The sequence below is a fragment of the Prionailurus viverrinus genome, chromosome B2 (assembly GCF_022837055.1).
Source record: "Prionailurus viverrinus isolate Anna chromosome B2, UM_Priviv_1.0, whole genome shotgun sequence".
In the NCBI taxonomy this organism is placed as follows: domain Eukaryota; kingdom Metazoa; phylum Chordata; class Mammalia; order Carnivora; family Felidae; genus Prionailurus; species Prionailurus viverrinus.
In genome coordinates, this window is record NC_062565.1 from 34,794,347 (window position 1) to 34,809,681 (window position 15,335).

Below are 15,335 nucleotides of genomic sequence, written 5' to 3' on the forward strand. Positions count from 1 at the left end.
GAAGCCAGCCTGAGCAAGGTCACCATACAGAGGGATGGAAAGTAGAGCAACAGAAAGAACCTCTGTGATGACAGTACTAAGTGCTGATCATAAGGAACCCCACTGACTCACACCCTATGACTCACAACTCACCCAACCTCTATAGACTTTCAATTTATGTCAGATTGTGGCATTTCTTATCATTTAAGACAGTTTGAATTAGAGTTTTTCTTGTAGTTAAAAACATTCTGATGTGTCCCTGGGATGGAAGAAGGTGGACAATATACTCAAGTCTTACTTGACATATATATTGAAAAACCCCAGTGAAGAGGCAGAGAATTCTTTCACTTAGACTTTATGACCCAATGTATCCAATAATGTTCCATGAATGGGTGGCAGATGAGAAAGCCATGTGGAGTTTATGGCAGGCCTCAGTAGGAATCTGAGCAGAAGCCCCTAGAGTCATGGAGCAAAACTATGACCTGTCAGACAAGTAATTCTTTTCATTTTGAGAAACGGCTCTCGTTGTGCTCCTGGGTACTTGGGGAGCCCAAATGTTGGTGTACATATTGAAGCTTCCCACTGGGAGTTATCTGAGCCATCTAGCTACAAAGTTGGACATTCTAAGCAACACTTTATCATTAGCTAGAAGAAGTAGAATATATAGGATTAGGCTCCAGCCATTTCTGAAGACACGTTAAGGGGTATGAGTATGTCACTAATACTCCTCCATGCTTAGACCAGCAACTTGCCTTACAGGACAGTGGATAGGCCTACTGAAGATCCAGTTAAGCTTCCAAATGGGACAACACCTCATGAAGTTGGGATCTGGCCCGCAGGAAGTATTATATGTTCAGAATCGTGAACCAATATATCTATAGCACCGCTTCTCCTATAATTAGGATATGCAAGTATGAAAACCATCAAGTGAAAGTGAGATAGTGGCTTTTGTGATTAAGTCAAATAATTGGTTCTCTTCTCCATGACTTGGGGATCTGCTGCTTTGGGCTTTGGGCATACGAGAGATTGCTGCTTCCGTAAGGGAAAAAACAATGTTTCTGCTGCTGGTCATTTTGGGCTTTTATACCACAAATGACTAGGCAAAAAAGGAGGCCATAATGTTACCTGGGGTGACTGATCCTGAATAATCTTGTGTATCAAGGGGGAAAAATACTTCAGCTTCAAAGTGGGCATGGAAGAATCTTAACAGAACTCAGATATGTGGTTCTGGAGCAGGTCTTACACTACCACATCCAATGGAAAAATTAATGGAAGAATACCATGTCCCCATAAGAACAGAATTATCAAGGGCTCAGATCCCTTGTGATTTTGGTAAGAAACCCCCAACTCACTGAGTACCTGTGTGAAGGCAAAGGGAGCATAGCTCAAATTATAGCGGGTGAAAGTCACAAATACCAACTACACCCTCATAAGTCATTACAGAATAAAGACTGTCGCCTCTACACATATTTCTTTCCTTGTTGCATAAATGTTTACAGATTTCTTTTTTTTTAAATTTTTATTTTTTAACGTTTATTTATTTTTGAGACAGAGAGAGACAGAGCATGAACGGGGGAGGAGCAGAGAGAGAGGGAGACACAGAATCGGAAGCAGGCTCCAGGCTCTGAGCCATCGGCCCAGAGCCCGACGCGGGGCTCAAACTCACGGACTGTGAGATCGTGACCTGAGCTGAAGTCGGACGCTTAACCAACTGAGCCACCCAGGCGCCCCAAAAATGTTTATAGATTTCAATAAATTTTCGTCTTCCTCTCCTCCACTTCCACTATTTATATTTGGCATGTAAGTAGTAGTTAATTATATGATATTGAAATCTAATATCTGATATTTAAATATCAGGTTTATTGAGGTATAATTTAGTATAGTAAAATTCATCCTTTTTTAGGTATATAGCTCAATGAATTTTGACAAGTGTACAGTCATATAACCACAACCACAATCAAGATATCAAATATTTTTTTTAGCTCTAAAGTTCCCTCATGCCTCTTTGAAGTCAATTTTCTTCCCCAACACCCAGCCCTTGGCAACCACTAATCTACCTTTGAACCTAAACTTTTGTCTTTTATAGAATGTCATCTAGGGACTTGTACACCATGCTCCCCTTTGCATCTGGCATCTTTCACTTGGCATAGAATATTTTTAAATGTATGAAATACTTAAGGCAATAAAAATGCAATCACACTATGAGTGAACAGCAAAAGACCCAAAATGGAGCACAGAGAGCTAAGATGTTGGAAAAACTCAGAAAGACAGTTTAAGGGATATGGGGGAAAGAATGAGAAAGTCTAATATCATCTAATAAGCCACAGAAGAAGAGATTAAAGGGACTGGATAGAAGCAATGTTTGGGAAAGTAATCACTGAGAATTTTACAGACCAGATGAAAGACATGAGTCTTTAGATCTAGGATGCAGAATGTACTATGCATTATAGTTTTGTTTTTTTTTTAAGAACACCTAAACACAGTATAGTAAAATTCAGAACATCAAAGACAAAGAGAAGGTTTTCAAGGCAGATAAAGAGAACAGGCCGATTACCTACAAAGTAAAACAAACTAAGAGCACACTTCTCAATAGCAACGGCAAATTCTAAAATACTGGAATAGTGTCCAAAGAGCTGAGAGCAAATATCAACCTAAAATTATACATTAGATATGGGTATAGTTCAGGAAGAGGGAAAATAATCCCAGTAAGAAGTTCTCAGATGCAAGAAATAACTGAAGGCTAAAAAGAATTATAAATGTGTAGGCCAATCTGAACAAACACTTTGTAAAATGATAATAATGAAAATGTCTAATACAGGAGCACCTAGGTAGCTCAGTCAGTTAAGCGACTGACTTGGTTTTGGCTCAGGTCATGATCTCTTGACTTCATGGGTTTGAGGCCCACATTGGACTCTGTGCTGGCAGTACAGAGCCTGCTTGGGATTCTCTCTCTCTTATTCTCTCTGCCCTTCCCCCACCCATGCTCTCTCTCAAAATAAATAAAGTTAAAAAAAAGAAAATGTCTAATGCATAGAGTTAATAAAAGGTCAAGACTTGTGGTAAGAAGGGATTGGTGAGAGCAATTTCTCTTCTTACAGATGTCTTGCATAGGGGCGCCTAGGTGGCTCAGTCAGTTAAGTGTCTGACTTTGGCTCAGGTCATGACCTTGCAGTTCATGGGTTCGAGCTCTGCATCAGGCTCTGTGCAGAGCCTGGAGCTCAGAGCCTGGATCCTGCTTCAGATTCTGTGTGTGTATCTCTCTCTCTCTGCCACTCACCTGCTCACACTCTGGGCCTTTCTCTCTCTCTCAAAAATAAACATTAAAAAAAAAAAGATGTCTTGTATTAACTACAAGATATATGGGGCATTAAAAACCAGTAACTCCATTTTCAGCAAGACTGAGTGACAGATATCATATGTATACTCAAAAAGGCATAAATGCTGCCAAAAGCATTACAGAAGCTACATGGAGATCAAGTACAATAGATACTACAGGAGATTAAATGAACAGAAAGAGGCCAGAGGTGACAGATCTCAGAAAATATTAGTAATACTACATTTCCTGTGGGTAAAGAACACTCACCTTGAAATGACCAACCAACATCTTTTACACACCACAAGAACTGGAAACCAGTAGGCAGAAAGCAACTGGTCAGAAACTGTATGGTTGGAAGTACAATAAAGATGAAGGGAGAACAGAGAAATGACACAGAGGTGGCAGATCTCAGAAAATGCCCACATAATACACCCATCGAAGGAGCCTCCTGCCAATGGCTGGGCCAAAAAAAATCCAACTCATTGCATAAAGCATAACAAAAAGGGAACTGGCACATCCTCATTACAAAAATACTGTAAGAAAAAAGGTGGGAAGGGATAGCAAAAGAGATGAAAACCAACAAGGAACAGATTAAAATTCAGATCAAAAGTTAATTATAACCAAACCAAAACAAAATAAGTAGCTGCCTCAATGAAGAAAGGTTTCATAGCAGAAATGCAAGAAACCAAGGAAGAGACAGCAAGAAAACAGGAGATGGAATATAAATTGGCCAAACTTAAGAAAGAAGTAGAAGAGGAAAAAATAAACCATCTTTGAATTCAGTATGTAGTTAGTAAGGGCCCAAGGGAGAATAGACATGATACAAAATACAGTAAGGGACATAGAGGACAAAAGTGAAAAGAAAAAAACAAAATGCAATGGAAATAAAGGTGTTCATTGTGGTAGCCTCTAGCCATGTGTGGCTATGGAGCATGTGAAATGTGAGCAGTGAGGCCAAGGAACTGAATTCTTAACTTCATTTAATTCTAATTAATTAAATGACCACATGGGGCTAGTGGCTACTGTATTGGGCAGTGTAGGATGAGAGAGAAAATGATAGGAGCAGAAGACAGGCAAAGGAGACAAGACCCCACACATAACTGGAATCCCTGAAGAAGAAAACCAAACGAATGGACATTTAAGTATTTGTGATATAGTTCAAGAACTATTTCAAGATATAAATGTAAAGATCTTTCCTGAAATCATACAGAAGATTTGGATGTTCTTTTTTTTTTTTTTTAAGGTTTTCAAAATTTTTTTTGAGAGAGAGAGAGAGAGAGGGAGAGAGAGAGAGAATGCAAGCGCAAGTCAGGGAGAGACAGACAGAGAGAGAGAGAGAATCCCAAGCAGGCTCTGTGCTGTCAGCACAGAAACCAATGTGGGGCTCCACGCATGGCTGGAACCCAAGAACCAAGAAATCATGACCTGAGCTGAAACCAAGAGTCCTACGCTTAACCAACTGAGCCACCCGGGCACCCCTGGATGTTCTTTTCAAATCAAAATACACACCATGTAACAGGGAAAACAGATTCAAATATGTCTTAGTAAAATCACTGGATCATAAAAACAAAGAAATGTTTGGGCAGCCAGGTTATCTTCCCTGCCCCTGCCCCCAACTGGCCAAAATAAAGTCACTTATAGAAGAAAAAGTTCAGACTGACTTCAGATTTCTTCAAAGCAATACTTGGTGCCAGGAGAATGTAGGGCAATACCTGAAAGATACTTAAAATGTGAGCCAGGGATTTACCATCCAGCTGGGCTGGGCTGTCTTTCAAGTATAAAGACTACAGACACACAAAAACTCAGGGGATATTGTTCCCCCGAGCTCTCCTTAAGAAAACATCTAGGGGCGCCTGGGTGGCTCAGTCGGTTAAGCGGCCGACTTCGGCTCAGGTCACGATCTCGCCGTCCGTGAGTTCGAGCCCCGCGTCGGGCTCTGTGCTGACAGCTCAGAGCCCGGAGCCTGTTTCAGATTCTGTGTCTCCCTCTCTCTGACCCTCCCCTGTTCATGCTCTGTCTCTCCCTGTCTCAAAAATAAATTAAAAAAAAAAAAACGTTAAAAAGAAAACATCTAAAGGTTAAACTTCAGCCAACTAAAAGATGATTGCAAAGACTATGACTACAGTGTGGTGATGAACATTTAACCTAATATATAATCATTGGAATAAGATTAAAATACATGTTGAGATCAGGATGGCAAATCAGTATGTAACGTAATATGGTCTGATGACACAGAAATGGTAGGACGAACAAAAAATGGGAAGGGAAGGGAGGGGAAAAAGAAGATGGAAAATATATTACATTGAATAACTGCCTCATCTGGAACATCTTGGGGTCCAGTAATCCCATTCAGAGTTGGCAAATCAAGTGACAGAAGTAGAGCCATATTTCACATTTCAAAGGTAAACACAAAGAAAGGTATTTTTTTATAACTAACATTGGACAGTAGAAGAAAAGGAGGGCAATGGGAAAGAAGACAAAAACACTGATTTTAATATGTCATAGTAGGTAATTTATACTATCTAAAGAAATAGAGAATTCAGGCTATTATATCAAATTATAATCATAGAAAGGAACAATGAAACAAAAATGAAAACCTCTCTAAATATCAGAAGAGCCATACGACAAAAAGCAAAGCATAGTGAACATACTGAAAGATTTAAATAGAAAAATATAATGTAAAATACATGATAATTCAAACCAAATATACCCATCATATCAACAAATATAAATGAGCTTAAATCATCCATGAAAAGAAAATTATTTACCCAAACAATAATTCAGAAAGGGAAAATATCCAAAAGGCACATTTTAAAAATATAAGAGGTAGATGCAAATATTTAAAAAGTGGGGTCTTGCTCTTAATGTCAGAAAGGTGGAATTTAGGCATTAAAAAAGAATCAAATGGGGCAAAGAAGATTGCTCCATAATTCTAAAAGGCACAGTTCACAGTATAGATACAATTCTGAATATCTATGTAATAATACAATAATCAAATTAATAAGGCAGACCTGTCAGGAGATATAGGAAGAAATACACTAGCAGGATGACACTTTAATTCATTCTTTTCAGTATTTGTAAGATCCCCATGAATAAAAACAAAGCTAACACACACACACACACACACACACACACACTCACACCTAGTGTGTGCACATAATTTATACTCTCATATTGAGAATATACTTTCTTTTCAAGGGACCATGGATACTTATCAAAAGACACACACACACTAAAGCTCACTGAATTCTCAAAAGTAAAGATAACACAAACTGCATTCTCTGAATTCAAATGTAGGAATTAACAATAAAATCTGAAAACAAAAGCTTCTTCCTGGCAACTTAAAAACACTCTCTTAGGCAATCTTTTAGTCAAAGAGAAACTCAAAACTGATATTACAGAATTTCTAGAAAACCATATATTAGAGCCTGAGGGATATAGCTAAAGCTGAAAGGAAAATTCATAGCTGTCAGTGAATGAGAATGAAAATAAATAATGCATCCCTACTCAAAGAGTTAGAAAAATTTTTGTTCAGGAAGAACATAATTTTGACTTAAAAGTATATAACAGATACATTTTTCTTATATCCTCACCAATTTTGAATAAATCTCATATTGTGATGGCAACTCTCTCCTGATCTAGTATCTGCTTTGCAGGGTGAAAAATAAGTCACTGGGGAAACCTTTGTTTTAATTTGAGATACAATTAACATAGAATATTATATCAGTCTCAGGTGTACAACATAATGATTTGATATATGTATATATTTTGTAAAATGATCACCACAATAAGTTAACATCTCTCACCATACACAGTTATAAAATTTTTTTTCTTGTGATAAGAACTTTTAAGATCTACTCTCTTAGCTTAGCATCTTTCAAATATAAAATACAGTATTATTAACTGGAGTCACCATGCTATGTATTACATCCTCAGGACTTATTTATTTTATATCTGGAAGTTTGTACCTTTTGAGCTCCTTCACCCCACCCCAACCTCCACCTCTGGCAACCACTTACCTATTCTCTGTATCTATGAGTTGGTAGGTTTCACATGTAAATAATATCATACAGTATTTGTCTTTCTTTGTCTGACTTATTTCACTTAGCATAATGCTGTCATGGTTCATCCATGTTGTTGCAAATAGTAAGATTTCATTCTTTTTTTATTGCTGAATAATATTCCATTGTGTTTTCTTTATCCATTCATCCACTGATGGACACTTAGGTTGTTTTCATGCCTTGACTATTGTAAATAATACTGCAATGAACATGGAGGTGAAGATATCTTTTCAAGTTGTTTTCATTCCCTTTGACTACATTCAGAAATGGATCACATGGTAGTTCTATTTTTAAATTTATTTTTTTTAATTTTTAAAATTTATTTTTTAATGTTTATTTTATTTCTGTGAGAGAAAGCACACAAGCTGTGGAGGGGCAGAGAGAGAGGGAGACAGAGGACCTGAAGCAGGCTCCACGCTGACAGCAGAAAGCCGGTAGTGGGGCTTGAACTCATGAACCATGAGATCATGACCTGACCCGAAGTTGGACACTTAACCAACTGAGCCACTGAAGCACCCCATTTTTTAAAAAAATGTTTGGTAGTTCTATTTTTAATGTTTTGAGGAATTTCCATTTTGTTTCCCATTGTGGCTGCACCAACAGGGCATAAAGATTCTCTTTTCTCCGCATCCTTGTCAGCACTTGTTATTTCTTGGCTTTTTGATACTAGCCATTCTAACTGATATGAAGTAATGTCTCCATATCTCTTTGTGGTTTTGATTTGCATTTCCTTGACTATTAGCGGTGCTAAACACCTTTTCGTGTGTCTTTTGGCCATCTATATTTCTTTTGATCTTCTGCCTATTTTAAAATTTTGTTATTGAGTTGTATGAGTTCTTAATGCATATTGCATATTAGTCCCTTATCAGATATATGATTTGCAAATATTTTCATCCATTCAGCTGATTGTTTTTCATTTTATTGGTTTCCCTTGCTGTACTACAGCTTTTTAGTTTGATGTAGTCCCGCTTATTTAGTTTTGCTTTCAGAGTCAGATCCAAAAACTCATTGCCAAGACCAATGTCAAGGACATTACTGCCTATGTTTTCTTCTGAGAGTTTTATGGTTTCAGGGTCTTATATTCAGGTCTTTAATATATTTTGAGTTAATTTTTGTGCATAGTGTAAGATAGTGGTCCAGTTTTATTCTTTTGGATGTGGCTGTCCTGTTTTCCCAGCACTATTTATTGAAGAGACTGCCTTTTCTCAATTGTATATGCTTGGCTCATGTGTCACGAATTAGTTGACCATCTATGTGTGTGTTTATTCTGGGCTCTTTCTTTTGTTCCATTGACCTATGTGTCTGTTTTATGCCAATACCATACTGTACCATACCATACCATACTGTTTGATTATAGTTTGTATATGGTTTGAAATAAAAGAGTGTGATGCCTCTCAAGATTGCTTTGGCTATTCAGGATCTTTGGTGGTTCCATACAGATTTTAGGATTGTTCTATTTTCTGTGAAAAATGCTATTGGAACTTTGATAATGATTACATTAAATCTGTTAATTGCTTGGCATAGTATGGACATTTTAACAGTATTAGTTCTTTTAATCCACGAGCATGGAATATCTATTTTTTTATGTCTTCTAGATTGGCAGCTTATTAAAAACACGAAACATGCAATTACCATATGACTCAGCAATTGCACTCTTGGGCATCTATCCCAGAGAAATAAAGACATATCACATAATAACCTGCACACAAATGTTCATAGCACTTTATCCACAAAGGCCCCAAACTGGAAACAATTCAAATGTCCTTCGATGGGTGAATGGTTAAGCAAACTGTGATATATCCATATCATGGATTATTACTTAGCAATGATATGGAACAAATTATTGATAAAGGCAACAATCTGGATGAACCTCCAGAGAATTATGTTTAGTGAAAAAAGCCAATCCCCAAATATTATATAATGTAGAATTCCATTTACAAAACATTCTACAGATAAAAAATTACAGAAATAAAGAACAGATTAGTGGTTGGCAGGATTTAAGAGGGTTACTTGGGAAGGAAATGGGTGTGGCTATTAAAGGACAACATAAGGGATCCTTGTGGTGATGAACAGTTCTTTATCTTGACTGTATCAAAGTCAGTATGATAAGAGCCACTTTCAAAATGGTGGAGTAAGGACTATCAAAAATTTGCTTCTTCATAAAAGCAATGAAAGCACAGGTAAAAATGATCAAAGTCAACATTTTCAGAACTCTAGAAATTAACCAAAAGCTCAGAACAATCTGAGTATTTATTCATGAAAAATGGCTGAATCTCAGTAAACAAGAGAACTTTGTGGCATTTTAATTTGCTCTGTTCCTATCCCTCTCTCAGTTTCACAGTGGCATTGGAAACCAACAGCCCAGCAATCATGTTATCCATGAAAACCAGGAGGCTGGTAATCACTAGAGGGGACAAAATAGGTTTTGGAGCTTCTCAAAGGTCCCGTCCTCAAAGATAGTCATTATTTGACCTGTCTCGCAGTTCCAGGTAAAGCACCACTCTCAGGACTTGTGTTTATTTGAACTGACTCATACTTCACTCAGGGTGAATGCCCTTTTCCCTGGAACATTTATGGAAAACAATCAGTGGCAATTGTTTAACATCTCTGGTGCTCTAGGTGATAACAATTAGGTGGGGCAAAGAAGTAGACAAAAACCTAAAAGGAAAAATTTGGGAGTAGGATATCTATGGCTATCTTTGAAAAGTTCCGACATATTCCTGGAAATCTAGAATAGCATATGCAAGTGCAGGACTGTGTGCGTGCCTAGGAAAGGCCTGAGAAGACTTAATTTCTCTCACCATTGGCAGACCTTGAGGCTTTGCACAAACAGGAAGTAAAGACTAAAGAGTTGTCCACAGTGTGCTAGAGTGTTGAAGATACACCCTAACACACACACACACACACACACACACACACACACACACACACACCTCTGGCAAAGGCTGGGAAACTTATTAATGAATGGCACGTAAGGAAGTGTCTGTCCATTCATTACCTGTTCACTAAGCTAACCAAGCAGAGATTATAGTAGCCACATATGACAAAGAATAGACTTTACAGAATTGGTTCAGGAAAATCACTAAAGAAAGAGCAGCAGCAGCAACAAACAATAAACAGCAACACCAACACACTCTGGGAAGTGAAGGGAATCTGATTTCCAGGGTTGCCACATTATATTATTTAAAATGTCTAGTTTTCAACAAAAACTTATGAGACATGGTAAGTAGCAGGAAAATATGACATATATGAAGGGAGAGGGGAAGCAGTTAATAGAAACTGTTTCTCAGGAAGCCCAGATGGATAGACTTTGCTAGACAAAGACTTTACATCAGTTATTATAAACATGTTCAAAGAACCAAAGGAAATCATGTCTAAAGAACTAAAGGAAAGTATGAGAATGTCTCACCAAATAGAGAACATCAGTAAAGAGACAGAATTACAAAAGAACCAAAGAGAAATTCTGGAATTGGAAAGTACAATAACTGAAATAAAAAAATTTGCTAGAGGGGCACAACTACAGATTCAAGCTGGCAGAAAGAGGAATCAGCAAACTTGAAGACAGGTCAGTCGATTCTCCAGTCTGAAGAACAGAAAGAACAATGAATAAAGAAAAGGAACAGAGTGTCAGAGACCTATGAAACACCATGAAATGTGCACACACACACACACACACACACACACACACACACATAATGGAGGTCCCAGAAGGAGAGGAGAGAGAGAAATATTTGAAGAAGTAATGGCCAAAAGCTTTCCGGACTGGGTGTAAACCATTAATCCACATATCCAAGGAGCTCAACACACTCTAAGTTAGATAAACTCAAAGAGATACACACCTAGACACATCAAAATTTAAACTGTTGAAAACCAAGGACAGAGAGAACCTTGAAAGTAGCAAGAGAGAAGTGATTTATCACATATAAGGAAGCCTCAGAAAGATTAATAGCTGAATTCTCATCAAGATCAATATCCCGGTTGTGATATTCTCAACTGGGAGGAAACTGGGTAACATGTACATGGAATCTCTTTGTATTATTTCTTATAATTGCATATGAATCTACAATTATCTCAAAATAAAAAATTTAATTAAACACACACACACACACACACTTGAAAAACAGCCCTTGGGTCCAAGATGAAATCATAATAGAAGTGTAAAAAATATTTAGACCTGAGCAATAACAAAAATGCTATGAATCAAGACTTGAGAAACAAACAATAGTGATAATTCAAGGTAAATTTATAGCCTTGAATGTTTATATTAGAAATGAAGAACGTTGGAAAGGAAACGTTCTAACTTAATTAGAAAAATAATAATAAACCCAAAGAAAATGGAAAGAAGCAAATAAAAATGAAGAGCATCAAGAAAGAAAAATACAGAGAATTAACAAAGCCAAACGCTGATAATCTAGGTGGAAAAAACTAATAAAATTCACAAAAGGGGGGAGTGAGAGAGAAGAAAATATTATTAGTAATGCAAAGGGGGACATAATTACAGATGCAGCAGAGATTTGAAGATAATACTTTGCAAAACTTAGATGAAGAAAATCCTAGAAAAATACAACTCAAGAAATGAAAATCTCATATAATCCTATGCCCATTAAAGAAACTGAGGATAGTTAACATTTCTTACAAAGAAACCATCAGGATTAAATAGTTTACTAGGCAAATTCTACCAACTTTTCAAGAAACAATTCATTTCAATCTTATATAAACTCTTCCAGAAAACAGAAAAAGAGGAAATATTCCCAATTCATCATATGAGGTTAATAAAGCTTAATTCCCAAAGCAATCATATTATAGCCAATCTCACTAGTGAACCTAGATGCAAAATATATTAAAGTATTAGCAAATCAAATCAGTGATGTATAAAACAGGTAATAAATAATGGCAAAGTCAGGCAATTCCAGGGATACAAGAATGGTTTGTTATTAGAGAACCAATTCTTCGCATTAACAGTACTGGAGAAAACCAATTATCATCTTAACAGATACAGAAAAAGCATTTGATAAAATTCAACACTCATCATGATAAAACAACACTTAGCAAAGTATCAATAGAAATGATCTTTCTTAATCTGTTAAAGGGTATTTAACATAGACCTAAAGCAAATACCATTCTTCATGGGGAAACTTCAGAAGCATTATCTACACTGAGTAAAAAGACAAGGATTCTATGATCATTGCTTCTGGCCGACATTGTGCTGAAGGTCAGTAAGACAGACAGCCTAGTTTTTGAAAAGAGAAGATGAAAACTATTATTTAGATAATAGAATTATCTAAAGAGAAAATCCTTAAGAACATACCAAATATTAGAAATTATAAGCAAGGTTAGCAAGGTGGCTAAATATAAGATGAATATGCAAGAATACATTGTCTTTCCAATACCAGCAACTAACAGAAAAATATTTAAGATACTGTTTACAATACAGGCAGCGGTGGCAATGACCTGGCTAGATTGTATTTGGTGTCTAACTTGTCCTCCAGTCATCCTGTCAATTGTGAGCCCTCCTTAAACCCTTCCAATACATTTTCTTCTTGCCTGAAAATGGCTAGATTTGGGGGTTTGTTGCTTGCACACGTCCTGTAATTATGCTATCGTATTAGTTGGTATTTGGAATAAAATATGTGTTAGGGGTCCTCAAGACCACCCCCAAATTAAATGATTGGCTAGGAGGAATCATAGGATTCACCATGCAGCTGTATTTATGGCTATGATTTATTTATTGAGCCACATTATATGAGCCACATTGGCTCAACTGAAATATTTCTTTTTCATGTGAGTTGTCTTTCCTGGATTTAGTAAGTGCCTGTTTATTTATTAATAAATATTATTTATTTAATTAATTAGAAAAGGGATACAGAGCAAAATCAGCAAAGAGGAAAGACACATGGGGTTAAGTCTGGAGGAAACCAGGCCAGAGCTTCCATGAGTCCTTGCCCGGCGGAGTAACACAGGACACTATTTCCCTCAGCACAGAGTTGTATCAACATGTCAAGCAAGTGTTGTTTACAAGCAAAGCTCATTAGAAACACTGCCCAGGGTTTTTATCAGGTGCCTGGTCACAAAGGCACCTTCTGCCTTCTGGAATGTACTCAAATTCCAGACTTCCAGAAGGAAGCAGATGTTTAGCATCAACTATATTGTTTGCACAAATAGTTTAAGCACAGTGAGTCACTCTTATCAGTTAGGGTGGTAAGAATCATCACGAAATCCCAGATGTCAGCCGTGGGCCAACCTAGTAAGCAGGCCTTTCAAAGGATGGCTGTCAAGCCTGCTATGCTAGCTCTTTTCTGCACAATGTGCATTCTTTCTGCCATATTGAATTAGAAAGCTAATTTATTATAGCCTCTTGTCAACTCATTTACTTAGTTCTGGAATAATATCATTTATCTTTAAATATATTTCATATTAACATCTGTGAAATTACGTAGTGTTTTTTTTATTTTTATTTTTTGAGAGCGAGCGAGCACATGCATACAAGTGGGAGAGGGGCAGAGGGAGAGGAGAGACACAGAATCTTAAGCAGTCTCCATGCTCAGCATGGAGCCCAATGTGGGGCTTGATCCCATAGCCCTGGGATCACAACCTGAGCCAAAATCAAGAGTCAGACACTTAATTGACTGAGCCACCCAGGTACCCCTGAAATCACATCGTTATAAAAAGTCAAGTAATACTACAAGGCTTAGAAATAAAACCAGAGATCCCTGCTTTACCCCAACTCCTGCTCTCCCAATTCAAAAGCAGCGATTTCAAACTCTTATTTTTCATTTCTAAATAGCATGGATTTACTGTTAGTTCTTGCTCTTTCAATTTTATACATTATTATCTTTCAACTATAGACAATGAGGATTTAAATAACCCTCTTATATCTCCTACCACTTACCTCATAGTCCCAAAACAATTACTACAATTGTTAGCTAAATCTCTATTGTTTTCATTATTACTTTTTTTTCAATTTTTTAACGTTTATTTATTATTATTGAGAGACAGAGAGACACAGAGCATGAGCAGGGGAGGGGTAGAGAGAGGGGGAGAACAGAATCTGAAGTAGGCTCCAGGCTCTGAGCGGTCAGCACAGAGCCCAACACGGGGCTCCAACTCACAAACTGCGAGATCATGACCTGAGCCGAAGTCAGTCGCCTAACCAACTGAGCCACCCAGGCGCCCCTCATTATTATAATTATATAAATGTTTGCAAGTGAGCCACATTGGCTCAACTGAAATTATACTTCTTTTTCATGTGAGTTGTCTTTCCAGGATTTAGTGCCTGTTTATTAATAAATATTATTTATTTAATTAATTAGAGAGTGCACGTGTACATGGGGCAGAGCGACAGAGAGAGATATTCTTAAGCAGGCTCCATGCTCAGTGCAGAGCCTGATGCAGTGCTCAATCCTGGGACCCTGGCATCATGACCTGAGCCAAAAGTAAGAGTCAGATGTTGAACCGACTGAGCCACTAGGTGCCCCAGTAAGTGTCTATTTTAAAGTTTTCATTTTGTATTTACATTTTATTAAATTCATCTCTAAACTCTCCATCAGTACTGAAAAACCTCCCGCCATATGGTCAAATGCTTCTGGTAATCTATCCAGTCCAACCGTTTTTGAGTCCTCCCTCTGCGCTACAACTCCAATGGTTGTACTCTAGGCGTCATGCACAATTCTTCCCAGGACTTCCCTTCACCATAATCCTGGGGTTGCCTTTTGTTTCTTTCTTGAATTGGATTCTATTTTATAGATCCCATGACTTGGATTTTTCTTGATTATTTTCTCCATCATTTTTGTGGAAAAGTGTCTTCCAGGGGTGCCTGGTTGAGCGTCTGATTTCCATTCAGGTCATGATCTCATAGTTGGGCTCGTGGGGTTGAGCCCCGTGTTGGGTTCTGCACTGAGAGCTCAGAGCCTGGAGCCTGCTTCAGATTCTCTCTCTCTCTCTCTCTCTCTCTCTCTCTCTCTCTCTGCCCCCCCCAAAAT